Raw genomic sequence first — 27,920 nt, 5'->3', positions numbered from 1 at the left:
ATAGCAAGCATTATCCTACTACAGGTATTCCCTTGTGAGAGAAAAGAAATAGCGCTTCCTTTAAGATGTTGCTTAAAATCTGTAGCTTCATTTGTATTTGTATTTAATTTGCCCCCCCCCCCCCCGCAATCTAGCTTGATTAATCAGAATATGTTGGCTCCCTCACTGTAAGAAGTGAGGTTAGAGGCAACCAGGCAGAGGGCACTTTCAGTAGTGGCACCTGCCATCAGATGTCAAGGAGATAAATATACAACATTTAGAAGACAGCCCTCTATTGGGAAGTTTTTAAAGTTTAATGTTTTAATATGTTTTTGTATATGCCAGAAGCCACCCAGAGTGGCTTGGGCAACCTAATCAGATGGGCAGGGTACAAATATCATCATCATCATCATCATTTCAAGATGTTCAAAAGAAGATTGGACCAGATGACCCATGGGGGGTTCCTTCCAACTCTAGAGTTCTATAAAAATAAAATCTCAAAAGGACTGTAAGACTGTGCAAAATCAGTCCAAAATTGGACTTTTTCTATCATGCACTGTGACAATGAGAAAACTGGTTTTAGATTAATTGCAAAGAATAACTGAAGGATAGATGAACAATAGGGCTTGCACAATTTGCCTTCCCTTTTCATTTGGCAAATTGGTGACAATAGCGACACACCCAGCCCGTCATATCCATTCCCCCACATACTAAGCAGACGTACCTTTCTATCACGGCAGAACCCCAGCGCCTTTAGGAGAAAATGAGAGTAACCCTTTCTTCCAGCCTGCCAGGGGATTCTGTAACCTTGTAATTATCTGGCTTTAGATTGAAGAGATACGTTGTAATTGTGTACAAAAGAGGTCACAGGTTTATGCATTGTCTGACAGGCTACTGAGAAAGAGCTACAATGGAGCGTTTCCAGCAGACCTTTTACATTTATTTTCCCCAACTGCACTGAATGTTAATGCCATCGGCCTGACTCACATGCAAGTATTTTTATGAACATGTGATTAACTGGTGCCACATACACAGAAAAAGACAGAGAGCCCAAAATGTCAGGCTGTACTTGCTGAAATGGTTCTGTAGGTTCTTTTGCTGTTATTCTTTCCTCTCACCAAATGCAGATGCGCATTGGAAAAGTTGAGCTATTCTGTGTAAAGTTGGCCAAGAAATGCCTTTAAAACAGGTGTAACCCTCCTTGTTCTTTAATACATATAATGATTCATTTACACGAGTAATAGGAACCATTAACAAACAAACAAAAAATGTTAGAAACTGCCATCTATTTATATAGTAATTTGAGAATTATGCATAATCCTGTTAGATGGCTTGTACAATGTTCACTCTTTATTTGGCCTCCTAAAATCTCCTAGGAGCCTCAGCACAAATCAGATAGCCTTTGGGGGAAATGGAGCTCTCTAGATACTTTTTCACCCACATACTCTGCTTCTTGGGTGATCTCTTTTGCTTTTATGCGGACAGCTCCTTGCCCTTTTCTTTTTTCATCTTCATCATGAACTTCCTTTCATTTTTTTTTTTTTTTTTTTTAAATAATATTTATTAAAATTTTTCAAAAATACAAAAAATATCACTTTACGGGACTCCCCCCTTCCCCCACCCCTACCATATTCCCCTTTCATATTGTTGGCCAAACAAGTTCCCCATTCAAATTGAAACTTAATTTGTTTTACAGTAAAAAAAAGAAAAAAAAAAAAAAACCCAGTGTTCTTTCCCCAAGACCCACCCCATGTCATTCCACAATTTCCATTTTTTAATAAAAGAAGCACCCCAGATAATAGAAACAGAAAAGGTAGAGAATAAAAAAAAATATATCTATTCAGAACAGAAAGCTAAATTAATAGTGAACAATGTGGTGACGGAGGAATTTAAAATTGAAAAAGGGACACGACAAGGGTGCCCTCTATCCCCTCTTTTATTCATTTCAGTCCTGGAGGTGCTATTGAACATGATTAGGGAGGACCGGTTGGTACAAGGGATAGAGGTCGGAGTGAAACAATATAAACTGAAAGCTTTTGCAGATGACTTAGTTTTGACATTACAGGAGCCAGAACCCAGTACAAAAAGAGTTTTAGAACTTATTCATGAGTTTGGTCGGGTTGCAGGATTTAAGTTGAACAAACAAAAGACTAAGGTTTTGGCCAAAAACTTGACATCTACAGAAACAGAGGGGTTTCAGAGAGAAACAGAATTAAATGTGGTTAAAAAGGTGAAATACCTAGGGATCTATTTGTCTTCCAAAAATTTGAACTTATTTAAAGACAATTATGAAAAATGTTGGTCGGAAATTAAGAAGGACTTAGAAATTTGGTCAAGATTGAAACTTTCCTTGTTGGGTCGAATAGCAGCTATAAAGATGAATGTATTGCCGAAAATGTTATTTTTGTTTCAGACCCTACAGATCGTGGACAGAGTGGAATGTTTTGGAAAATGGCAGAAGGATATATCTGGGTTTGTCTGGCAGGGCAAAAAGCCTCGAATAAAGTTTAAAATACTAACTGACTCGAAAGAAAGAGGAGGGTTTGCCCTGCCGGACTTGAGGTTATATTATGAATCTGCAGCCTTCTGCTGGTTGAAAGATTGGTTTTTGTTAGAAAACACTGATGTCCTGGATCTGGAAGGGTTTGATAATGCTTTTGGTTGGCATGCATATCTATGGTACGACAAGGTTAAGGTTCATAAACTGTTCAAAAATCATATTGTCAGAAAATCAATTTTTGCAGTCTGGATGAAATATAAGGACTTATTAGAGAGTAAAACCCCGAGGTGGCTATCACCAGTGGAGGCCAAGGCTCGAAAAAGACCCAATATGGAGGCCTATTGGCCGAAATATTGGGAAATAATTGAAAAAATTGGAGACAACTGGAAACTGCAGAGTAAGGATAAACTAAAAAATAAGGTGCGAGATTGGTTACACTATGCTCAAATTCAAGAGGTTTTTAAATTGGATAAAAAAGTTGGTTTCCAAGTGGAAAAATCGAAATTGGAGACAGAATTGTTAGAACCAAAAACTAAGGTATTATCGAGAATGTACAACTTGCTGCTTAAGTGGAATACACAGGATGAGACAGTTAAATCTGCCATGATAAAATGGGCACAGGATGTCGGACATAACATTATGTTTGAAGACTGGGAAAGGTTATGGAACAACGGGATAAAATTCACGGCATGTAGTGCCCTGAAAGAAAATATTATGAAAATGTTATACCGGTGGTACATGACCCCAGTCAAGCTAGCTAAGATATATCACCTGTCTGATAACAAATGTTGGAAATGTAAGGAGGCAGAAGGGACATTTTTTCATCTCTGGTGGACCTGCCCAAAAGTGAAGGCCTTCTGGGAAATGATTTACAATGAACTGAAAAAGGTATTTAAGTATACCTTTCCCAAGAAACCAGAGGCCTTCCTGCTGGGCATGGTAGACCAGAAAGTGTCAAAGAAAGATAGAACTTTGTTTATGTATGCTACCACAGCAGCAAGAATACTCATCGCAAAGAATTGGAAGACACAAGATTTACCCACGTTGGAGGAATGGCAGACGCAGTTGATGGACTATATGGAACTAGCTGAAATGACCGGCAGAATCCGAGATTTGGATGAAGAATCAGTCGAGGCGGATTGGAAAAAATTTAAAGACTATTTGCAAAAATACTATAAGCTGTATGAACTTTAAGACAGTGCATGTTTTTGGAAAGGTTACGCTTTAGCAAATATGATTAAGCAAATGGTAAAATTAATGACAAATGAGAAAAGAAGTCAATGTGAATCAAACATTTTATGTTTATTTTAAAAGGTAACAAAGTTAAGATACAATATACTGAATATGGGTACATAATAATGGAAAGTTCCAACAAGGTTTGAAATAAGGTAACAAATTGCTGATATTGCTACTACAAAGAACGCAGATCTGGAAGGTGTGGGGAAGTCCAATGGTTTTCTTTTTTGTTAAAAAAATCAAAAATTGTTTCTTGTATTTGGGTTTTTCTGTATTGTATTGAATTGTCAAAATTATGAAAAGAAACGTAATAAAAATTATTTAAAAAAAAAAAAATAAAATAAAATTAAAAATAAATTTTTTTTGAAAATCAAAATTATTATTATTATCATTATTTTTCAAAACTTTAACTTCAGTCTTTAATAAAACTGTAATAGAACTCCCTCCATTGTTCTTTCCAGGTTGTAGTCTGATTTCCCTTTGTTCCGCTGCTAAAACGTTGTAGTTCGAAAGTTTGGTAAGTCTGCAGGGATGGTTGTTATTCAGGGGCAAAACCTTACGTTCAGTCCCTTCCTTTCTTCAATAGAAAAATCTATTGTCTCCTTTAAAAAAACAAAAAAGAAAACACCCTGAAGACGAGATGTTATTTCCGTTTTGCAGCTTTCCCAGAAGATAACCAGTCCTGTAAAGTTCCATTGGTATTTTTCCACTTTCCCAATCCTTGTAATGTCCCGAAACTCCTCAAGGGGGATTGTTGTATCTTTGTTTCCTCTAATCCAAAAGTCAATTTGTTATCCATATTCGCCATTTTGTATCCAAATTTTAACAAGTTGTAGCAAATTGTATCAAATTTAACCAGCCAAGTTCTCATAATAAAATCCACTCCGCTTTTCGACTTTGACAGCTATTTTGACAGCTGTCAAGATCTCCGACTCCTTTCACCAGGCTCTCTCTTCAGTCACCCCGGTTCCCAGGGGGGGGGGTTGCGTTTCCCTTCTCCAGTTCCTCCTCCAGCACAGTTCTTGTAGTTCCCCATCGTGAAATTTTGGATTTTTATCAGCAATGCAAGCCTTTTTGGGTCTTGGTTTCCCCGTCCTTGTTTTGGAAAGTTTACAATAGGGAGGGGACTGACTTCCTTTTTGGATCCCCCCCGCTCGTATCCAATTCGAAAAAAAAATTTTTTTTTCCTCCTTTTGAACCCGATTTCCAAATTTACTCACGGGTTGTTGTTGAAAAGTCCGAATTTTCAATGGAAGAAGTCAGCGCTCTCCGCCGAATGGCATGCGGCTTCGCTCAGCAGGGGAAGCAGAGAACTCAAGGCACCACGCTTCTCCCCGGCACCCGATCCGTAGCCTTTAAAAAGGCTCCTTCACGAGTCGGGAGGGCGCTAACGGTGCAAGCCGAGTCTCCATGTCCACGGCCTCCGTGGCCGTGGTTTCTAAGGGTCCCCGCATCGCCGGTGCGGTAGAACCCAGCCCCTGCCGAGCAGACTCCCTCCGGAGCTCGGAGGGAGTCCGCCATTCGGCGATGGCGCCAACCCGGAAGTCCGCCCATCATGAACTTCCTTTCAAAGCCTTTCTTTCAGCTCAGGTTACATTTCTGCTTGGAGGGCCTGCATTCATCTCAACCCATTCCTCTTACGCTATCACTGATTCATACCAATTACTGGTCACTGCTGAAGATGCTGTCCTCTCTTACACCACTGAAGCATACAAAACTATGATCCTGTTTGATTCATCCTTCTCCTTCCATATCCAAAACAATCACATGGTCCTCCTACTTCACTTTCAGCCTCTCCATTATCTACCCATTCCCTTCCATAACTATTGATAAAATAGTTGTCCGTGCCCTTGATTTTTCTCATCTAGACTTTGGCAGCTTCCCTGCTGGCATTCCTACTTGCTATGTTTCTCACTTGCTATATTTTGCTTCTCTCGTCTTTCTTTCCTATTGTTATTCATATGTCACCTCTGTCCTCAAGTCTAACTCTGGCTACCAATGAGCTTTCATATCGATTTCAATATACTAATCCACACACACAAAGCTATTTGTTTCTCTCCCACTGTGTATATCTCCCTCTCATACTTCTCCTTCTAGTCTTCAATCCGCACAAGCTCATTTGCTGTTGATTTCTGTGTTGTCTGTGCCTTTTGCATTTTATTTCCTATGCTGGGAAAATTCTCTCCATCTCCCACACACATCAGGCCTCTGCCCCTTCATTCTTCAAAACCCTTCCTTCTGATCTATCTCTTTAGCAAAGCCTCACCAAACCACTTGCTCATTTGTGTTCCTCTGGTTCAGCAAAATGTGTTTCAGATTTCCTGGTATCCCATCCCATCATGGCCACCTATTGTAGACCGGAATCGCTCTTAGCAAGGGCCACATCACATCCATGCTGTGTTAAGCAGCAAGCAATAGGTCTGACATACATAAATTTTGAGGAATAGGAGAGGTAGCCAAAGAGATCATATTAGGCCATTCCTAGATAAATTTTATATGCATGGAGGAAGAAATCAAGTGTAGGATGAGTAGTGAAAGTTTTGTACAGATTTTTGCTGTGGAGTCAGCACGTGCACGCACAATCACACACACACACACACACACACACACAAACTATAACATTACAACAGTAACAACATATCAAGAGAATATCTACTGGTAGACAATGACAGCCATTAAAAATAGAGCACAAGCTGAAGACTGTTTTGTTGTAGAAACATCTTCAAATGGAACTAACTCCAAAAGTTTTCTCTATTTGATATTGTTTTTACTAAACATCTTTGTTAAAATTAACAGGGGAGGGAGCTGAGCTCACTTATCACCAAGAATGGTTGTATTCTTAGAAGACTGCACATGGCATAAAACCCCGGTAGATATCTATTCTGCATCTAAGTTAATAATACATTGTTCTCTTAAAATAATATTAACTGACTCTGCCCATGTAGCAATGGGCGTGAACTCCTGCAGTCAGGCTTGAAATTAGGCTTAGAGCACTGAACTATTGCACAAAAACCTTGTAAAACAGCTTAGGGATGTATCTGCTTGAACAGTGGAGCTTCCTCTCCCTCTCCCACCCCCCAATCTGCTATACATGGTTGAGGGGAACCTAAAACAGATTTAAGAGGCACATGAGAGAGGAGAGGGAGGGAAACTTGCATCGTACAAACAGAAGTCCTTGTGCAAACAAATTGATTTTGTTGGATACAACCCTTAGTTTATTTAGCCACAATGATACTTTGCCAGGATCTACGCTTTCCCCAAACCTCTCCTAGTCAACTCACCAAACAACCTCTTTGCATCTTTGAAACCTCCTCTCTATCCCCTTGCTAGAATGTTCCCGAATTTTTTTATATCATTTCAGGACTTTTGGTCAAGAATGTTTGATCATTGTTTGTATAGTTACTAAAACCAGGCCAAATGTCTGGGAACTTATCAGGCTTTGATCGTCCTCTGATAACTCTAAGATGGTGTTTCCATTGTTCCAGCACTGCTGCTGTCCATATTTCCCCATACCATCCAGTTAGGCCTATTAATAAATTAATAATTAATAAATGTGACACTACTTGAAACAACATCACTAGAACTTTGAAAATTGCATTCAGATTACTTCTTTCAAATGTGGAGAGCAGACATAGTCATTAAGTCTTTTACAATTTGTAGGCATGTTCATTTCAGTCAAAACTTTTTCTCAAAAGGCCTCTGTTGGAGGGCAGGTCATCTTCTTAAATTCAAATTAATAAATGGGACTCACTGGAGAGTAGTACCATTTATGAACAAGCTTGAAGGACCGACTTGCAGATTACCAGAAAGCGTACAAGAGGTTGCTAGTCCCAAACTGGTCTTAGCATTTCAAGTTTAAAGGTACATATTCCTAAAATCCTTTTTTCCATTCAGATTGAAGAACCAGAAAACCTCAAGTGGCAATATCAGGCGTATTCCCCTCCCCCAAAAAACTTAACTCTCTAAGTTGGCAGAAGCAAACCTTTACATGCGTAATTTTCTCAAACTGCAATCGCAACTTTTAAAACAGGCTTATAAAAGCAACCGATCACTGCAGTGAGAAACACAGGCACATACAACTCTACGTTCTGGGTTTTTTCTTTAAAAGAGCAGGTCTTTTATATAGTAATATTAATACCTCTCCTCCACCCTCCCCCTTCAATTGTCAGCACAATATGTGCTCATTTCTTTGGGGGGGACAGTTCTGTATTTCATTAGTCTTCCTGAATTGCAAGGAAAAATGTAAAATCAATGCCTAACAACAGAAAGCTTCATGCAGGGTCTCAGAAAAATGAGGAGAGACGAAGCAGGGCAACATTGTACTAAGCCTGGGCCTCAGCCAAACTTCTCTGTTTCTTGCCATTTTCAAAGCCTCAGGGAGTTTGTTTTGGGGCCTTTCTATTGCCTAAATCGAGTTGTAAAATGATCTCAAATTTAATATTTAGCCTGCAGTTCCTTTCCATTTATGTATATTTTGGAAGGGTTTCCCCCCTCCTTTTTTGCCCATAAGAGCTGCTATGAAATAACACACTGAATATTAAGAAAGGATGGAAGAAAGAAATGGATCTTTTCTTAAATAACCACCGAGAACTATAATGATCAAACCAGGTCAGCTTTGGGGAAGGGGGAGAGTTTTATTTTCTCCCTCTCCCCCTAATCTACAATCTAATAAGGCTCCCTCTACCCTGCTGTGCGCATTTGGAAGTAAAAGAAATGATATAGAATGTATTATTGATCATTCCTAGCGGAGCATCAGGAATGGTAAATCATACGGAACTACACAGTTCATTAGACATTGACAGAAGCTGCACTTCTGAAACCTGTAGAGATGACAGCAAGTTCTTGCATTATAAATACCATATTTTACCCTCTGGAGAACTTTCTAAAACTAAAGCATAATTCTTCTCACAAAACTTTCTCCCCCTTTTAGGGAGATTAGGCACTCAAGCTAAATGATGGAGTTTTGCCAAAGCTTCAGGAGAGAAACTCATTTTTCCCCTAGAGGGAGGATACACTTGCAGAATTATTTCTTATAACCACGGTGTTAGCAATGATGACTACATTTACAATTGTTCACTGTCCAACATTCCTTATTTTACAATAAACCCAGAAGATAAACATTTGACCAGAGACCCACCCACCACTTCTGTGCTTGTCTTCCCAGCTTTAACCACACTGCCAATTTCAAGCTCTAGATGCAAAATGAAAAGCCATTGTGATACCAGTGGTAGAAACTTATCAGAAAGCAAATGCACCACATTTTCAGGCAATTTACTCATAGCTACCAGGTTCAATGCTTTTTAACTCAGAAATCATATAATGAGCATTCACCATAAAGGGAAGATGCATAGTTTAAAAATGCACAGCCTCAGGTTAACATGACAAATGGAAAGTCACACTTCCCCCATGATTATTTATACATCTAATGATGCCATTGCTATGCATATGTATGCAATGTCTTTCAACTAGTAATTGTTACTTGCTTTTCTTGCCACTACACAAATAGTATATCCTAGTACAGAATCACACACGTCAGTGTGGTATATGTCACACCCACAAAAGGATTAATCAGCTCTCATTAGTTGCTAGGAAACCGTGTCTTGACCTTGGAGTATGTTCAACCACTGAGGGCATTCGGATGAGGTAATGCCTCCTCATTGTTACTGCAGAGTCTTGTCCTTTGCTGAGGGGAATTGCGGGGACTGAGCTTCTATCTAGAAACTGCACTGCAGTGATTAAACACCCTATAAATAGATTAATTAGATAATAATAATCTTCCACGGTTGGCCTTCTTGTGCATTCTTCTGCCGCATCTGTTACTAGGCATTCATAGTTGAATGGTTTTACTTTGAGTGATTTTCATTTCCATGATAAAACCTATCGACACTCTCACCCACTAACATGAGTTATGGAGGGCACTCCATTTGTATTGTACCTGTTTGCTGTGGTCAGCAAACATATTGCAGTTCATGAAAAATGACTAGCATGACTGGCACAAATTTATGCTGCTATGTGTACTATGCAAAGCGATGTGCATTGATATGTTCAGTAGAAAGAAAGGAGTTTATGGCAAATGAACTCCAGACTGATTGGGTGTGGTTGCAATTGGCAAGGGTATATCAATTATCCCACAGTCTGTATTACAAGGATGCTTGTTATTCCCACATACATTTTGGGATTCAATTATTCACTATCTACATAGCTCTCTTGCTCTGTGTGTGTGTGTGTGTGTGTGTGTGTGTGTCAGTGGCGTAGCGTGGGTTGTCAGCACCCGGGGCAAGGCAAGTAATTTGCGCCCCCTAACCCGTGGATTTGCGCCCCCTAACCCATGGATTTGCCCTAACCCCAGATGTTGCGCCCGGTGCGGCCGGCCCCCCCTGCACCCCCCACGCTACGCCACTGGTGTGTGTGTGTGTGTAATCACATATCACTTTATGTGTAGTGGGAGGTCATGTTGCCAATGTGAAGCCTCCCTTAATGACCTCAAGGCTCAGGCACACATAGAGGAAAAATGGGAAGCACCTCTTTGGGGTAGTCAGAAGCCAGACTATTTGGAGTTTTAAAGACTGAAACCAGCACTTTGAATGCAGCTAGATTTCTAAGCGGTAACTATTGTAGCTCTTTAGAACTGGTACTATATGTTGTTTCGGGTGGGGGGGAGGCAGTGCCCATTAGCAAACTTACTACCACTTTCTAAATCAGTACCAGTTCCCAAACACTTTTTACAGACAGCCCCATGTAGAAAGTATTGCCACAGTGATGCAAAAGGCAGAATTCCAAACAAAGATGCGCTCTCCCAAGCCCACATTTGAAACATGTTCCTGTCTCAGCAATGTCTACCCTGGCTTGGACATGTCCACAGAATGGCAAGATCCCCAAGGATGTGCTCTACAGGGAGCTGGCTTCTAGTATAGTATATGTGCTGCCGAAGCGAGCACATGGCTTCTAGCACCAGGCCAGTTGTCTGCAAACGTGACATGAAGGATGGCAACATCAACCCTACTATGTGGGAATCCCTTGCGAATGACAGCCATGCCTCTATCCATAGTATTGTATCCATAGCAGTGACCAGAGGAGAAATTACCCCTGGAAGGAGCTCAAAGAGAAGAAATGCCATGGTGCATCTGCAGCAGCATAACTGGGCGCTTTCATCTGCCCCAGCTGCAACTACACATCTCTCCCACATTGGTCTCTGCAGCCACAGCAGGGCACTGCAACCTTCCAACAGTTTGACCTCACCCCCCAAGGCACACTCCTCCATTGTCTCCGGAGATAGACGCTAGTGATTCATTAGTGGGCCTATCGTGTGTTTGCAGTACAGTGATACCTCGGGTTACATATGCTTCAGGTTACAGACTCCGTTAACCCAGAAATAGTGCTTCAGGTTAAGAACTTTGCTTCAGGATGAGAATAGAAATCGTGCTCTGGCGACAGCGGGAGGCCCCATTAGCTAAAGTAGTGCTTCAGGTTAAGAACAATTTCAGGTTAAGTACGGACCTCCGGAATGAATTAAGTACTTAACCCAAGGTACCACTGTATAGTGCTTAATGGAATCTTCCCCTGAGGTCTTTAAATCTTGGTTATCCAAAACCATAATTATAAAAGTAGATAGTGCATCAAACTATTCATATTATGTATTTCTAGACTTGCTTCTTAACTAAGCATGAAGGGCAGCATTACAACTGCAATCATTTGCTAGAAAATACTTAGGAAGAACTTTTTGAGAAGAAACAATAAATGAACTTGGACTTGATTGGTTTAGAAAAGGTTAACAATAAACTCAGTCTTATGCATGTTTACTTAGAAGTGCTTCCACTGAATTCAATGAAACTTGTTCCCATGCATGCGAGCATAGGTTTGCAGCCTAAATCAATTAGGCAAAGCTGATGTGCCACCAGCATGTGTTAATTAGAGGAAATTTTGTTTTTAAAATATTACAAACTATACTCAAAAGAGTATGGCAGGAAGGAAACAAAATTAATTCTGTTGATTTGGGGTGAATGTTTTAGCAAGGTTAAGCTCTTTCCAATGTGCACTTTAAAAGAAGGATAAAAGTCCATTTTGTAATCTTTTTAGGCCAGAAAGCAAGAGGCTATCCTGAGGAAATGAAATCCTGCAAGCTTTTTGTTGTTGTTGTTTTTTCAAGATGCCCTAACAATAATGCAGTTGGGTGAAAAGATCAGGAACACTTTATACACATTGTGCTAATTACTGCAAGTACTTAAAGTTGTAATTAGCTTATTATACTGCAGAGAACCTAACATGGCATGTCTTTCAAAAGAATTTCTCTCCAGATCATTAGTGGGAAAGCTCACAACATCTGCTTCAAATAAAATCAACCAATTAGCACAGGCAACTTCACATAGTTTGCAATCAGAGAATTATATTGTGCCAAGTGCTAATTTCAATGTGAATACTATCTCCTTCTTATATCCCACGCTTATCTGCCAGCACAGCTGGTGTTTAACACTACTGACTTCAGTCAAGTCTCCAAAAACTTATGTTAATTTGAAAGAACCTAATCAGAGTGTGCAACACAGAGTGAGGTTGATCTCTGCTTAATTAAAAGTGACCTTGTCATTTCACTGCCTATAAAACACCATTTATAGTTCAGTTACCATAAATATTCAGGTTTGTGTGTGAGAGATGGAAGACAGGCTTTAAACTATTTTCAGGTTGCAAAGTTGGAATGTGACATGCTGTTAAGTTGCAATTCAGTTTGGGATGCCATTAGTGTTTGGAGCCATAGCGCCTGGAGAATGTAGCTAGCTTTACTTAAGATTCAGATTTCATTTTCATTCCCAAATGGGTGCCCTTCCCATCTTTGTGGACATTTTCAGAGAGGTGGAAGGCAGAGATAATAATAAAAAGCATCACTCCCAGTTCTTTCTTTCCTAGATTCCTTCCTTCTCATCCACAAAATCCGTATACAGTGGTACCTCGGGTTAAGTACTTAATTTGTTCCGGAGGTCCGTTCTTAACCTGAAACTGTTCTTAACCTGAAGCACCACTTTAGCTGATGGGGCCTCCTGCTGCTGCTGCGCCGCCACAGCACGATTTCTGTTCTCATCCTGAAGCAAAGTTCTTAACCTGAAGCACTATTTCTGGGTTAGCGGAGTCTGTAACCTGAAGCGTATGTAGCCTGAAGCGTATGTAACCCGAGGTACCACTGTATTTCCTGATATGGGCAGGACAAATCTAGTAGTTATCCTTTCCATTTGATTTCATTTTCTTTGCCTGCATCTGAACATGGGACAAGAGCAAATAGTAGCAGCTAAGATATAGACTGCTAATATCATAATGCCATTATACAAATCAATGGCCCCATGAGGAAAGGTTACAACACTGGGGCTTTTTGGTCAGAGAAAACACAAGTAACAGGTGACATTACAGAAGTGTGTCAAATTATGCATTGTATGGAGAAAGTGGATAGAGACGCATTTTATTATTTCTCTCATAGCAGAATTGGCTATGTGTGGGATCCCACCCACGCTGCCTTGAGTTTTATAGTGGGATGAATATAAACGCACTGCATAATATATTTATTTTTTAAAATGTTGCCTGTGCTCCAGAGAAAAATATAGCAGTTAAACTAACCAAAACCTGTTGATTGCAGGTGCCCAGACTATCCACGTGAAAAGTGGTACCATACATTTCAGTAAGGGCATGGAAAATCAGAGGATTGTGACTGTCTATAATACAGATCAGGTACCATGATCTAAGAAGCAGGATTACCAAAGAAGATTTGTTGCCTGAAGTGTAGAACAAGAGGAATACATCTCAGCAATATGAGACAAAGAGCTGATGGGCAAGGATGTGGATTTAAGCAGCTCAGTGCTACACAGGATTTGAGTTATTTGTGCTCTGTTAAGCATCATATGTTCTGAAAAAATTAGCACTACTTGGTTCAATACTTTGTGGTTCATACTTTTTCTGCTTTGGATATCACATTAAACAAAGGATATTGGAAAAGGCTACGTAAATGATAAATTGGTAATAGAAGTGTGCATGGTAAGTCAAGGCACAATGTGTTGACTATGTTTATCACAGATAAAAAAATTGAAAAATAACATGGGACAACTTACTTCTCATAATATATAATAACGTACTCCTCCACCCCTTTTCTGGTCAATTTCTTGTTATTAGTCCCTGGACAGAGGTCACAGTCTTCAGTCAGTCATGCCAAAGACCAACTAAAGCAATGCAATAGGCCATACATACACAACAGTAAGCCCCACTGTCGTCAATGGCACTTTCTTATGAGTAGCCATGCGTAGGGTTGTGCTGTAAGTTGCCATTCATTTAAGCCTCATTAATTTCATTGTAGCATACTGGCAACTTTCGGTGGTTTGAACCAAAACTATTTTTTCAGTAACAAGCATAACATTCTAAGGCTTCCTCCTCCTTTCCTAATTTATCCCCAAAAAGACATTTACTTTGTGCAGTTTTGCACATAAAAGCTATACAGGACAGAGTTAAGTGGTTAAAATATCACACACCTTAAAATGTGAACAGAACAGAGCTCTCCATAGAACAAGCAGGAAATTACATAAGCATTAACCTTTCTTACATAAAAACGACATTTTAGTTGGATACAAAGCAACACTGGGGGATTTAATTACATATAAAAAAGAGTTAAATAATTCAAGGTTTTTCATAGCTGGAGCTAACAAGCATTTATTATTTATTATTCCTTAGGCAAAAACAACAAAAACATTGTATTTTTAACACATAAGACAAAAATCACCAAGTCCTAATTTGCTGCCACTGGTTGCAAATTCACTTTTTGAAGATGACAAAGACTGCACAAGGCCAACAAATCTTCCAAGTTTACGATTTGCATCTTCAAAATAACTCCCACCTCATCTCAGATGGCAGAACTCAAACCAGAAGAATTTGTTCCTGTGTAAGTCCCAAGAAAAGAACATGAGAGGGCAAGATGACTTTTATACCTATTTGAAACCCTTTTCAGCTGAGTGACATGACTAGCAACCCAACAGAACTTGGCTGGTAAAAGGAGTGGTGTAGGTTAAATTCAGAGGAGTTCCTTCGGAATGGAATAGTGTAAAATAAACCAGCATAAAATTATGCCAGCATAAATTACACCATCTTCAAAAGATAGGATTGGTCAGTAAATGTCGGTATCAAACCTCTGATGGCTGCACTTAAGCCAAAGAAAGGACTCTGGTTCAAGCAGAAACAAGAATAGAGAGCAAGGATGAAATAAAGTTCACGTGAGACACATGGTGGATGGTACTCCTGTGATGTAAAGACAATCTAAGAGAGTAGAGTCAAAATGGGATTTTGCTGCCTAATATATTAGTATTGGGATGGAGGTGAAGAATGCATTGATTCTTACATACTACTGGGCTCCCCTCAATGACTTAACAGCATGATGTCTGACACCTACTGGTTAATAGACATACTTTCAATAAGATCAATACAGGCTCATCACACAGCTGGCAGTACTGAGCATCTTTTTCATGGTTCAGCATGCAGCATTTATATTCTTTCTTGGTTGCCTAATTCTTACCTTGTGGGTTTTGATGACATTGCAATAACTGTGGGGATTTTTAAAGAGATGTTGAATAATAATGGATAGCAATAAAGATCCTGGACACTCCAACACATTCCATAAGTTTGAATTCATATTCAGACTTCAAGTACATTATCCTATTACCCGGTGAATAAAGATAGCAATAACCAGGATAAACAAATTAAATATGAGAATGTCATGAGAATATAGCACACACCAGTTTGAAATCAGAGAGATGTTAATGCAGCAGTACTTATTTGGTGAAAGAATATCCAACAATATTTCCCTGCTGTATTTTGTTGTATTTTTCATAGCAAACAACAAATATAAAAACTTCACAAAAGTGAATAGCCACATGAAGGAATCCACATCTCCTCTTGTGTCAGGCTGGGCAGGTGTATGCAAGTGAAGTGTGAATGTTGAAGGGTAGCTGTGTTTTGATTCGCATATTGGTTCAGGAAATGCAGATACAGTGTGAACCAAATTTCTCCACCATCCCTTCTTTGGACACATAGATATTAATATCATTTGTAGTCGTGTTAATGTGTCCGCGAACTTGGAGCCAGTGTGGACTAGTGGTTAAAACATTGGACTAGGACTTGGGAGACCAGGATTCAAATCCCAACTCAGCCATGACTTTGAGTCAACTACTGTCTCAGCCTAACCTACCTCACAGGGTTGTTGTCAGGATAAAATGAGAGGAAGAGAACAGAGTTTAGAGTGGGGTGCAGTTGTTTGTACCACCTATTGCTATGCCAAACTTGTAGTAGATAAAAATGTCATAGAAGACATTTTTTGCTACTTGCAAAAGCTTTCGTTCTCTTTTTCAGAAACAAATAACAGTAATAAATATCAGGTTCACATTCCTGATATTAATACTAGCAGGTGTTTAAATCCTTGTTTGTAATAGTGATCTACATACTATTCCCCCATTTTACTCTTCTCTAAATTGCATTCACAGAGATATGAGCTATGTGCTTAAAACTGAAGGTCCACATATCTCACATGGATTTTATTTGAGTACATAAAATTTATGCTGTGCATAAAATGATGAAGACAAGAGAACATGTTTGATATATGTACATTTTGTATAAATATATTCCAGTCATACATCCTTGATGATCCGCGACTTCACTTCATGTTTTCTAGGTATGCTTTTGCATTGGAGAATACTTAAAATACTTTATTAAGTCTCTGATGAGATGGTTTATTTGTTAGTACTTTGCTGTTGTGCTGGTTATCTCTATTGGTATCTTCTTGCCTGACAATTAGGATTTTTAATTATTTAAACTGAACACAATGGTAAAAAGAACTAAGCACTACTCAAAAACAACCTTTTCAAGATGGAATATAAGCTTTGCTCTCCGCAGGAAGACTGCAGCTTTTACATTCTGCCAACAACTCTTCCACACAATGGACAACCTCAATAAAAAACTCAAAAGATTTCAAAGGCAAGAAGACTGTCTAAATATTTCCCCGAAACATTGGCAGTAAGCATTTTACAGGAAACCTAATTAAATTTCCCTAAAAACAGCACAGGGTTTAATTTTCCAGCTACATGATTACAGTACAGTATGATATATTACTGTAGCATCCAGCAGTCAGCTCCTGTCAGCATTATGTGACCTAGAATATGATGAGCTCTCATACATAACGAGAATTTACAGATGCTATTGATTGGACTTTATTAACCTAATTACTCTTAATAGATGTAAACACAGTGCTAGTAGTGGAGATGTATACTACTTTTTTCACCATTAAGGGCTTGCTTGTGAAACTTTGCATTCTGGCCCAGTTCGCACTTTCCTGCTCTGCCTCATCAAATCCTGTGTCCTGGTTTAAACATAATGCTAAACTATGGTTTGTTTAACAAACCATGCGGGAACCACAAATTGTTTGACCAAACAAACAAACCATGGCCTGTTTCTTCAAAATTTTGATTGTTTTCCAGTGACTGCTGCCTCCTGCCTTTGTAGCTTGATGAGCAACTCAAGTGGGGTGTGCAAATAAACCATGGTTAAGGAATCATAGCAGGATTTACACACAACACTAAGTCATAGTTAAAACAAACCAGGGCTTCAACCATGGTTTACTGGCAATAATCAGATCAGCTGGGGTTAATGGGAGTTGGAGTCAAGCAAACCTGGGAGGGCTCGCAGGTTTCCAATCCCTGTTTTAAATAAAGAAATAAAACATGTGCTTCTTTGAGAGTAACTGAGGATGCAAACTTAGTCTTTCCACCCAATGCCCGAAGTTGGTATTGCTTGTGATGACAAAGCAACAATATTCTGATGAGCTGCCTAAACTGTTCTGAATCTGAACTTCTTTGATTGTTTCCCCACCCCCCTTACACCCTCCAATGAAACAAAACATTGCCAAGAAGAAAGAGTAATTTCACACTTGGCAAAACTTGGCATTTGGCAGCAATTCGTATAGCCCTGCAGAAAAACAGAAAGTGACTCATCAGCTATCCTTGAGCCCTACACCAGTTCTCTTCTCTCTTGGCAATGCACGCATTTTATGATTTTCTTGTAATTTGAATACATTTTATCACTTACGAAATGCTAAACTGAGCTTAAAAGGAAGTGATCTCCTCTGCATTTAACATTCAGAGTGCAATCAGCTTTACAGCAGGTCAACCGCTTCCACTAAAAGCAGCATGTTCAGATGATAAAGTGAGGAAGGCAAGACTGGAGCTCTTGTGGAGCAGTGGCATGCTTTACTAGCTCTCTCTACCCATGACTTACAAGTCATGAGGTTGTGCTGCAGCTGATCAGCATGATCAGTTGCTGGAGGCAGATATAAAGAACGCTCCGAAATTCCATTGAGTTTAACATGGATATAGAATTTCCAGTTAGCGAATGGCAATTTATGGGCAAGATTACGCAAGGGAGGGACCAGGCAAAATGACCGCAGCAAAGGAGGTGGAGAGGTGATAGAAGAGACACCCAATAAGGAAAGGAAGTTCAGAAGGAAGAACACATGGGAAGTAGGGCCTTTGTGCTATTGTGAAGAGAGAAGCACAGTAGCAATGCCATTATTTCGTTATTATATTTGCAGACCACCTTTTACACAAAATGGTGTGCAGGGTGGCTAACAGTAGAATACAGAGTAAAACACAAAACAATCAAAACAAAAAACAGATAGTTAAAAGATCAACAAACTCATCAATATAAAATCAATAAATACAACATCTAATTGAACAAATTATGGCATTTACAGTGGCCATAGCAAATCACCTTACAAGGTGTTATATTTTTGTCATATATTGTTTTTCTACAGTACTATAGTTTTCCTTTATGCTATAAGTTTTGGCCACAACCTTGCAGGAAATTGGCATATCCTTAAACTGATTATGATGGTATTTCATATTAGGCAAGGGAAGTTTGCAGTGTGAATCAAATTTGAGTGTTTATGTAACACCTGAGTGTGGTGCAGTGGTTAGAGTGTTTAACTTAGACCTGGGGGGCCATAGTTCAAATTCCACTCAGCCATGAAGCTCACTGAATGACCTGGGATCAGTCACTCACTCTCAATCTAACCTACCTCACAGAGTCTTTGTGAGAATAAAATCAGGAGTTAAAGCACACCACCTTCAACTCCTTGGAGGAAAGATGAGATATAGATTTTAAAATAATAATTAAAAAATCAATGCGTGGATATGTAGAGTACAATGTGCCACTAGTTTGGAAACTGAAAACACTGCAGGAAGCAGCAAAGTAAACTTTCTCACACTGTGCAATGAAAGACAACTCATTTTAATTCAGAAAGGGCCCTTTCCAGTAATGAACGCAAGACCATTCTCAGTGCCCTGTAAATCCTTGATTTCTGCTGCCATTTTTCACTTGAGCTATTGGAGCAAGAGGAAGGAATGTTTCTAACAGATTTGAAACGCTGTCTTGATGAACTGTTTTCATGTTTGTGTGTGTGAAACATAGTGCTGCGTGGATGCATTATGTTCTCATGGTCAGGCTCATTTAAAGAAACATTCATACCAAGCACTGCTGCAGATCTTTAAACGGCTTCTTTATTATTTTTTCCTCTTGTTATTGTGCCTCTGCAGGGACTATATTGAGAGAAATCAGGGGATGAACAGAATACTGCACCTGTTTCAGAGCCTTTGTCTGGGCCTGTATAGTTGTATTAATATGAACAGTATTTCACCAAATCCCATTCGTCATTATTTCAGGCCATTACCTCAGTGGGTTATCGCACAATACCAAGGACAAGTTGGGTTGACTATTGCCTGAATGAAGTGGAGAATAAAAGAACATGTTCTGCAGGTAGAAAGAAACCTGTTACAGCTGAAAAGGAGGAAAATTGCCACACCGTGCATATGCTCATCTAAACAGATACAGTCATTGCTGTGTAATAAGCTCACCAGTCTCCTATTTAGTTCATTGTTCGTCTTCTTTTTTTAGTGAAGTACCATAATAGGTACACTATTACTAAATTCTGTTGACCCTTTTTCATTACAGATGTCTTCAAAATAGAAGGAAATCACAATGGAAAGAGTCTGTGGGTCCTCCATTCCACAGGATTTGATTTTTTTTTAAAAAAAAACAAACCTCCAAATATTATGGTCACCTACAGACAGCTACCGCAAATCAAATACCCTGGATTCTAATGGAGACCACTAAAGACAATCCTGTCTTTTGCCTTAAGACTGTCTTAGACGACAGAGGAGTTTGAAATTGTAACATTTGATGCCCTTATTTTCAAGAGCAGTCATGTAGAACGAATAAGGTGAGTACTACTTCTTTTAAAACAGGAGTCTGCTTTGGAAGAAGGGAGCTTGTAGCAGGAGCCATTTTGTCCTGAATGTCAAATGAAGAATTAAAGCCTACAGCAGAATTGTTGCTGGACTACAATTCCCATCATCCCGGAACATTGGCCAGGCTGGCTGGGACAGATAGAAGTTGGAGTCCAACAACATCCAAGGACTACAGGTTCCTCATTCTCGATTTACATTATCGGTAGTAGAAGTTCCAAAGTTAGAACCATCTTTGGAGGTGTGACTCAATCATTCAGTTTGTACAGTGTGAACAGACAACTGCACAGGTTCCTCAAGTGAAGACTGCAGCCAATGAACTCCTCACCTGATCTTGCCACTGCTGCGCTACTTGGGGCCAAGACATCATTTGGCTTAGCATTATGTCTGAACATGGGCTTGCAGTTTGTCTTTCTCCAGACAAAGCACTAGCTGTAACCAAGGCTGGTTCTTGGTATGCCACTCATGATCTGTCTGGGGGAGAGCAACCACAAGTCCAAGTTTAAACATAATGCTAAGCCAGGTAGCATAGCAGGAGGAGGACTGGAGGAGGAGTACAGTGGTCGCTAGCTTCATTCCAGGAACTTGCATGTTTGCTTGCTTACATGCAAACCAGCCCAATATGACAGAAATACCAAACCTATCCTTCCTTTTTGAACCTGAAAACTTGTTTTCTCAGATGATAACATCATTTGAAGAATGTAACCAAAAAGATTCTATCTATACAGTATGTGATGTCTTTGTGTCTTTTGCCAAACAGGGAGAGAGAGAGAGAGAATGAATATGTGCACGAGAATACAGTATTGCTGCACAGGTTGAGGCAAGTGTGTTTGGGAACATGAAGTCCACTAATTCTCTTGGACTTGACTTTGTTTTTCAGCATCTGATGCTGTCAACAACCCAGCTGTGTGGGGCTTAGTCGAGGGGCATGGGGAGCGAGGGGCCGTCAGGATGTTGGGGGACATGGATAAAGAAGACAAGGCCTTCCAGCTTTCGACGGGAGGGACCAGGCTGGCCTCTCTCTTTGGACAGGATCAGACAACTACAGAATCTGGAAATGTGCTCATCCAATACAGGCCATCCAAGCGGGCCAAAATTAGTCAACCAGCTACCGCTGCAGGTCTGTGTACCCAGAAGCATCCTCCTGCAGCTACAGCTGCTCCTGCGCCCGCTGCTGCTCCTGCACCCACTGCAGCAGTGCAGTCAGTCTTCTTCACTACAGTTGTTCATGCATATTTATTAACAAATGGGAGATATGTGAAACATGGCAAGTATAGGGCAGCTGTAGTGGGCAGCAATGCAAGCAAAAAGTACAGGCTGCTTCTTTATATCAGCCAGCTGCGACCGCTAGGATTGATGCATGGTTTGTATTCACGGTGCAGCCCAACAACTACTGCACATTTTATGATGATCAGTGGCAGAAATGATCCATCATGTTTGGACTTCCGGGTTAACGCGATCGGCTAATGGCGGATTCCCTCCGAGCTCCGGAGGGAATCGACTTCGCAGGAGCTGGGTCTGGCCGCTGCGGCGACGCGGGGACCCTCAGAAATCACAGGCGCTGAAGCCTGTGAACCTGGTGACTCGGCGGGCACCATTTGCGCCCCCCCGACCTGCGAAGGAGCCTTTTTAAAGGCTTCGGAACGGGGGACGGGGTGAGCGGCGCGGTGCTGAGAGTCGACTGCTCCTCCTGAGGAGTGAAGCCGCATGCCATGGTCGGAGAGCGCTGACTTCTTCTTGTGAACAATTGGATTTTAAAAGTAACAACCCGTGAGTAGTACGGAAATTGGACTTGTAAAGGAATTTTTTTTGTTGAATTTGGCACGATCGGGGAAGGTGCAAACAGGAAGTCCGCCTCCCCGTCTTGTAAATAATTTAAAGCAAGGACTAGTTAACTAAGGTCAAGAAAATTTCTTTTTCTTCATTGGGTAAAAGATATTAATTTCACGATTTGGCAGTATAAGCATAAATATCTTTATTGGAGGATAAGAGCTAATTTTGAGAGCTGAAGTGCCACCCCCCGGACCCGGGAGTGATCCGTGAGAGAGCCTGTTGAGGAGATATAGAAGAGTTTGACAGCTGTCAAAAGTAGCTGTCAAGAAGGAAAAAGAGAACTTGGTTTCTGCTGTCTCTGCTGGATATATTTGTTGCAATTTGGTTATATTTTGTTGAAAACAAGGAAGAATTGATACAAAATAACTTGATTTTTGGATTTGAACTGGAAAGAATACTAAGTTACCAAAATCCCTCTAGAGGGGGATTTGGGACATTACAAGAATGGCTGGAGGAGGGAAAATTCAAGCTGGATTGGACAGAGCTTTTGTTCTCTTGGGAAAGCTACAAGGCCAAATGGATGTTTTGGCTACAAATGTTGCAACTCTGAACTTAACAGTAAATAATATCATTGAATTTGATAAGGATTGGACTCAGGAAGCCCATGCAGCTGGACAAAAAGAGAAACTTGAGAGTTTTGAGAGTGTGGAGAAGGAGACATATGTTGTTTCTGAAGAAAAGGAAGGAGGAGCTGTAATTTTGCAGATGACAAAGGAGAGCCAGAGGCCTGACATGGTGGTTACAAAGGAAAATAAGAAATCGAGCCAGAGGCCTGACATGATGGTTATAAAGGAAAATAAGTACTGGATGATGAAAATCTGGTTTGAATTGGAGATTGAAGAATGGAGAGATCTCCTTATGTGGAGATCTGAAGACCTATGGATTACAAATTTGATTAAGGTGGAAGTTGGAGCTTTTGGGACAATTGGACTTAAAAGGAGTAAGAATCAAGATTTGGGCTCCACTTTTAAGTATGGAGGTCTGGCTGGAAGAAACATGGACCTTATGGGGACAGAGCTTCTCCGAGATCTGGTGTTTAATACTAAAGACTATTAAAAAAAACCGGCAGAGAGGAATTGAGAGAGAATTAAGAGCCTCGGACATGAGGTCTCCAGGCTCATAGTAGATTAAGACTGATGGACATCTGTTGGGGATCGAAACCGGGAAAGGGGGTGGTGGGGTTTGGGAATCCAAAGGGTGTATAATTATTTTTTTTAATTTTGTTTTGTTATTAGTAAGAAAATAGGGGAATTCATGGAAGGGAATTTGGGTCGACTTTAGAAAAAGGTTTTAAGAATGAGCACTGATGTACAAATATGGATGTTTATAAGTTAAAATTGGTTTTTTCTTTAAAATGAACTAAATATAAAAAGGTTAAAAATTGGGGATAAGAACTTGTTGAACTAACAATTTGAATTGGAATATAAGAAGGGGAGGTGTGGGGAAGTCAGGGAAATATGTCATTGAAAATGAGGATTGTAAACTTTATGTGTTTTTTTATTTTATTTTGTTGTTGTTGTTTTGATTTTTTGTTGTTGTTAAGATGGAAAATTTTAATAAACATTTATTTAAAAAAAAAGGAAAGTGGTAAATGCGATTTCTCAATGCTCAAAGCTATAAAAACTTACACACGCTCAACAATGTTGCAAAAAAGGCTGATTGGCTTGGCAACTATATTAATGGAACACGGCTGAACATCAGCACATGAACTTGAAGGAATTGTTGACCACATTTGCAAAGGAAAATAAAACACTCAAAGAGATTTTTGATGTGCTTGGAACTGAAACTTTTAAAAGACTTAAATTTTAACATCACAGTTCACAAGATTGTTCAAAATTATTTGTGCACTAATACATGCTCTTTTATCTTTGAGAAACATAATCACAGATTGTTGTATTATTTATTATTGCCATTTAAAATACATTTAACAGTTAAAAAAAAAAAAGAAATGATCCATCATGTTTGAATCAGAAATGGTGGCTGTGGACTTCAGCAAGCAGCTGTGTATTGCCAAGCATAACAGCAGCGCTTCTCCTGACTCAGTGTTTTACCAGGATCTTGTTCTCGGAGACGGCCAAGGTGTGGCGACTGGAGATGTCCTGGATATCACTTTTACAGGCTGGCTGTTCCAGAATGGTAGTCTTGAGCAGGTTTTCGATTCAAATGTAAATAAAGAAAAGTTGCGTCTGAAGCTAGGCTCTGGCAAAGTCATCAAGGACTGGGAAGATGCTATGATTGACATGAAGAGAGGAGGCAGGCGGTTCCTCCTCATCCCACCAGCATTGGCTTACTGGCCTTTGGGAGAAGCTGAACGCATTCCTCCGGACTCAACCCTGGCCTTTGAGTTGGAAGTCAAACGGGTGTGGTTTGCAAAGGACGCTGGCTCCACCAGACAGAGCCTGGGCCCCAGGGACTCCCTTCACCAGCGCCACAATCAGAAAGCCCCGCTACAGCATGGCTGACTCCTCCTACTCCCGCTCCAAAGCCAGGCTACGTGGAGCAGAGCATCCTGTTATTTGAGCAGAGCAACAGCTAACTGCAGAGCACCATGGAGCACACCCAGGCAAGGGTCCTACATGCTGAACAGGAGAAGGTCAGGGTCAGCAAGGAGCTAGCGGAAACCATGGTGCGGATCTCCCAGATCCAGCGGAGGTTGATCTGTCTTCAGAAGCAGGGGATGGATTTCCACTCCCAACTGAATGAAGCCCTGACAGAGTTGGAGGGGCACAGCGCCCTGGTCAACCTACTACATGCACAGCTGGCAGAACTTGAGACATAGCTGTCAACTTACAGATTTGAAAATAAGGGACCAGCAGCCTTGAAAATAAGGGACCAGCAGCCAAAATAAGGGACCTGCAGCCTCACCTGTTCCAGGCACTCCAGTCTTCCTGTCCTCCTGCAGTCTGGCCAAACTCATGCTGGTAGCTTCGAGAACACTGTCCAACCAACTTTGTAACCAGAGGTTCAACTGAATAGAATCTGAATCACATGCACCACAAGGCCTATGCAGCCTCAACTTAAGATGGCTCCCTGCCCTGGCTTTGCACTGCAAAGTTTGCAGCAGCACGTGCAACAAAATGGTGTCCAGCATTCAAAAAACCCCTCAGCTTGCATTAACTAGCCACACACAAGACATGCAAGCTCCACCCCCCAGCCGTTCTTAGACTCCTTATTGGGTGAGCAACACAGCCAAGCAACACAGTTGGAGCCTCCCCCTCCTCCCTGGCTGGCAGGGAGGGAGGGAGAGGAGCTGCTTCCTTTGAAATTTAAGGGACATCATTTAAGGGACATTTAAGGGACATCCATCAATAAGGGACAGCAGCGGGACATGGCGCTGGAATAAGGGACTGTCCCTTCAAATAAGGGACACTTGACAGCTATGACTTGAGAAGTTGTCTGACTTGAAAAGCAGATACCAGGAGGTGAACCTGATCGGGATGCAGTTGGAGGAGAAGGTGGCAGGCCTGGACGTAGAGCTGGCTTATCATCACGTTCAAATTGAGAATCTGGATAAGGTCAGGAACAGCCAGGAGATCGCAGAGCCAGTGTGGTATAGTGGTTAAGAGCGGTAGTCTCCTAATCTGGGGAACCGGGTTCGCGTCTCTGCTCCTCCACATGCAGCTGCTGGGTGACCTTGGGCCAGTCACACTTCTTTGAAGTCTCCCAGCCCCACTCACCTCACAGAGTGTTTGTTGTGGGGGAGGAAGGGAAAGGAGAATGTTAGCCGCTTTGAGACTCCTTAAAGGGAGTGAAAGGCGGGATATCAAATCCAAACTCTTCTTCTTCTTCTTCAGAAGCCAAGTTGCAGATCACCCAGCTCCAGCTGGAGCAGCTCCGTCATCAGAAGCAGGAGATGGATCTCCACTCCCAAGTGAATCAAGCCCTGACTGAGTCGGAGGGGCACAGTGCCCTGGTCAACCGACTGCATGCACAGCTGGTGGAACTTCAGAAGTCGTCTGACGACATTAAAAGCAGATACCAGGAGGAGGAGGAGCTGATCGGGAAGCAGTTGGATGAGAAGGTGGCAGCCGTGAAAGAAGAGCTGGCTGATCTCCTCGTTCAGAAGGAGAATCTGGATAAGACAACAACTCTGCAGCTGCTGGAGAGTCAGGGGGAGCAAAGGAGGAGGAGCAGCACCAAGGAGGAAGGACCTGCGGAAAGGAAGCAGCCAAGTGCCGCACCCCTTTATGGGCATCCCCACAGCAACTCTCTCCGAAAACCAGCACCAGTGGCATCCCCCGCTCCTTTGGCTAATCTGAAGGAAAGCTCAAGCAGTCCTCCATTCACCGCTCTCGAAGGAGCCCAAGACAGACTGCTTTTTGCAGCTCCTGAGGCTCATTCTTCGGAAGAACAGGGTGAACAGACTCCTGCAGCCTCTGCTCAAACTGCAAGGCCGCTTCTCAGGCTCTCCACCAGTATTGAGAAGGAGAAGCCAAGCACTCAGGGTGAAATGGACACAATAGACACTGCCATTCTGGCACCTCCAAATCCAGCGGCGGATGAGACGGCACCTGCAATGGAGGGGCCCACAATGGGTCCAGAGGGCAAGGAGGAGAGTGGGACAAGTCAGTGCACCGCAGGCCTCACCTCTGAAGCTGCTCTAGCCGACAAGCAGCAGGACTTGCTGGAGCCTCACAGCCAAGACCAGTGTCCAGCCGCGTGTTGCAAGCGGATTCCAGTCTTCTTGAGGACAAGGGTGGTTTCTTCAAAGTTGCCACTCTCAAGCCATCTGCATTGGGAAATCTGTTGGCAGAAGACGAAGATGAGGAAGAGGTGAGCCTTAAGGGTCGGCCTCCCCCCACCCCACTCTTTGATGATGATGACGACAATGACGATGACCTGTACCTGCTGGGATGAGCAGCCTGGCAAATGCCATGGCAATACTTTCTTCTCTCAAGAGCTTCAGTGATTGCTGATCTGGGGCTGAGATGGATGGAGCTGGGGGTTTCCTGTGGGCCTCCCCAGATTGCTCATTTGGGCTGAGGTGGCCTTAACTTGTGGTTTTTGAGGCTGCTGGCAGGAAGAGGGGTAACACTCTCTCTCTCTCTCTCTCTCTCTCTCTCTCTCTCTCTCTCTCTCAGTAGCAAATGTCAATTTGGGACTTGGTCTAGCTTCAAAGTCCTGACTGTTTAATTCACCACTGAATTACAGGGTACAGAACACACCTGTACCCCACATGCTTTTGACCCAGCTGCTGTTGGGAGTAGCGGTGGGTTTCACCTTGAACAGCTCCTCTCTGTGGAAACTAAACTTAACCTATTGCCATAGCTCACCTCCAGTTTTGAACCTTGGCAAAACCGGATCTTGAAAATAATAATAATAAAGTGCAATTAAAATAAAATAAAAAACAACACAACACAAAAACAACCCAGCTGTGTGAAAATATTCAAGGACAGATGGAGTGGGAACGTATCTTATTTGGATTTGTATTTTTAAAAATGGTTTAAACTCAGGGTTTAGAAAGGGCATATTCTTATTGTTAAGTACTGTATGTTGCCCTCTGATTAGTTCAGTCCTATTTAATTTATACTAAATTTATCTCAGCTGTACATTTTAACTTTGCAAAAGCAGTGGGGCCATCCTAATTAATGCTGTTAATATTTGTATCTGCACCGTCTACCTACATAGTTAACATTTATTCTTCGGTGGTTAATTAAAAGGAAATTTGGGTTTTTAATTTTTTTTATTTAAGCTTAAATTTAGATCATACACATATCAAGGATAGTGTTCTAGCTGACTGAAAGTACTTACATGATAAAGGCAGCCATAGTATTAATTGGGGATAGGGGCAGAAAAGTTGACATGTTTACCTATTACACTTGTAGTGGCAACCGCAAAAGAACAGAACTACCTGCATGCAGAAAACATTTTCCTGCCTTGTCTAGTACCCTAACACATTTAACTCCTGAACAACATTTAACTTCCTGATCAACTTACAAATGTCATATTGTTAGCCTCTACTCTGTTCTCTCATGTATCCTTTTATGTGGTAGCTCTGCTGGATTTTATTGGTTTTATGGAGCTCACTGCTAAACTTTTATGTTTGCTCTTTTGTTTTATCTTAC

General features: G+C 41.1%; 1 long non-coding RNA gene and 1 pseudogene across 4 annotated transcripts in view; one reads left to right on the top strand and one right to left on the bottom strand.

Moving 5' to 3' along the window:
* Window positions 1–27,920, bottom strand: part of LOC310762017 — a 556,856-nt gene that overhangs the window by 426,207 nt on the left and 102,729 nt on the right. The window lies entirely within an intron of this gene.
* Window positions 20,645–26,992, top strand: LOC310761820 (annotated as a pseudogene). Its single transcript has 5 exons — window positions 20,645–20,723; window positions 20,903–21,436; window positions 23,802–24,375; window positions 25,268–25,370; window positions 25,604–26,992. The product of its transcript is annotated as an uncharacterized misc_RNA (transcript).

Source organism: Podarcis filfolensis, assembly GCF_964270895.1.
Source record: "Podarcis filfolensis genome assembly, chromosome: 4".
NCBI classification, from domain to species: Eukaryota; Metazoa; Chordata; class Lepidosauria; order Squamata; family Lacertidae; genus Podarcis; species Podarcis filfolensis.
This window is presented reverse-complemented; position numbering and strand designations above follow the sequence as displayed.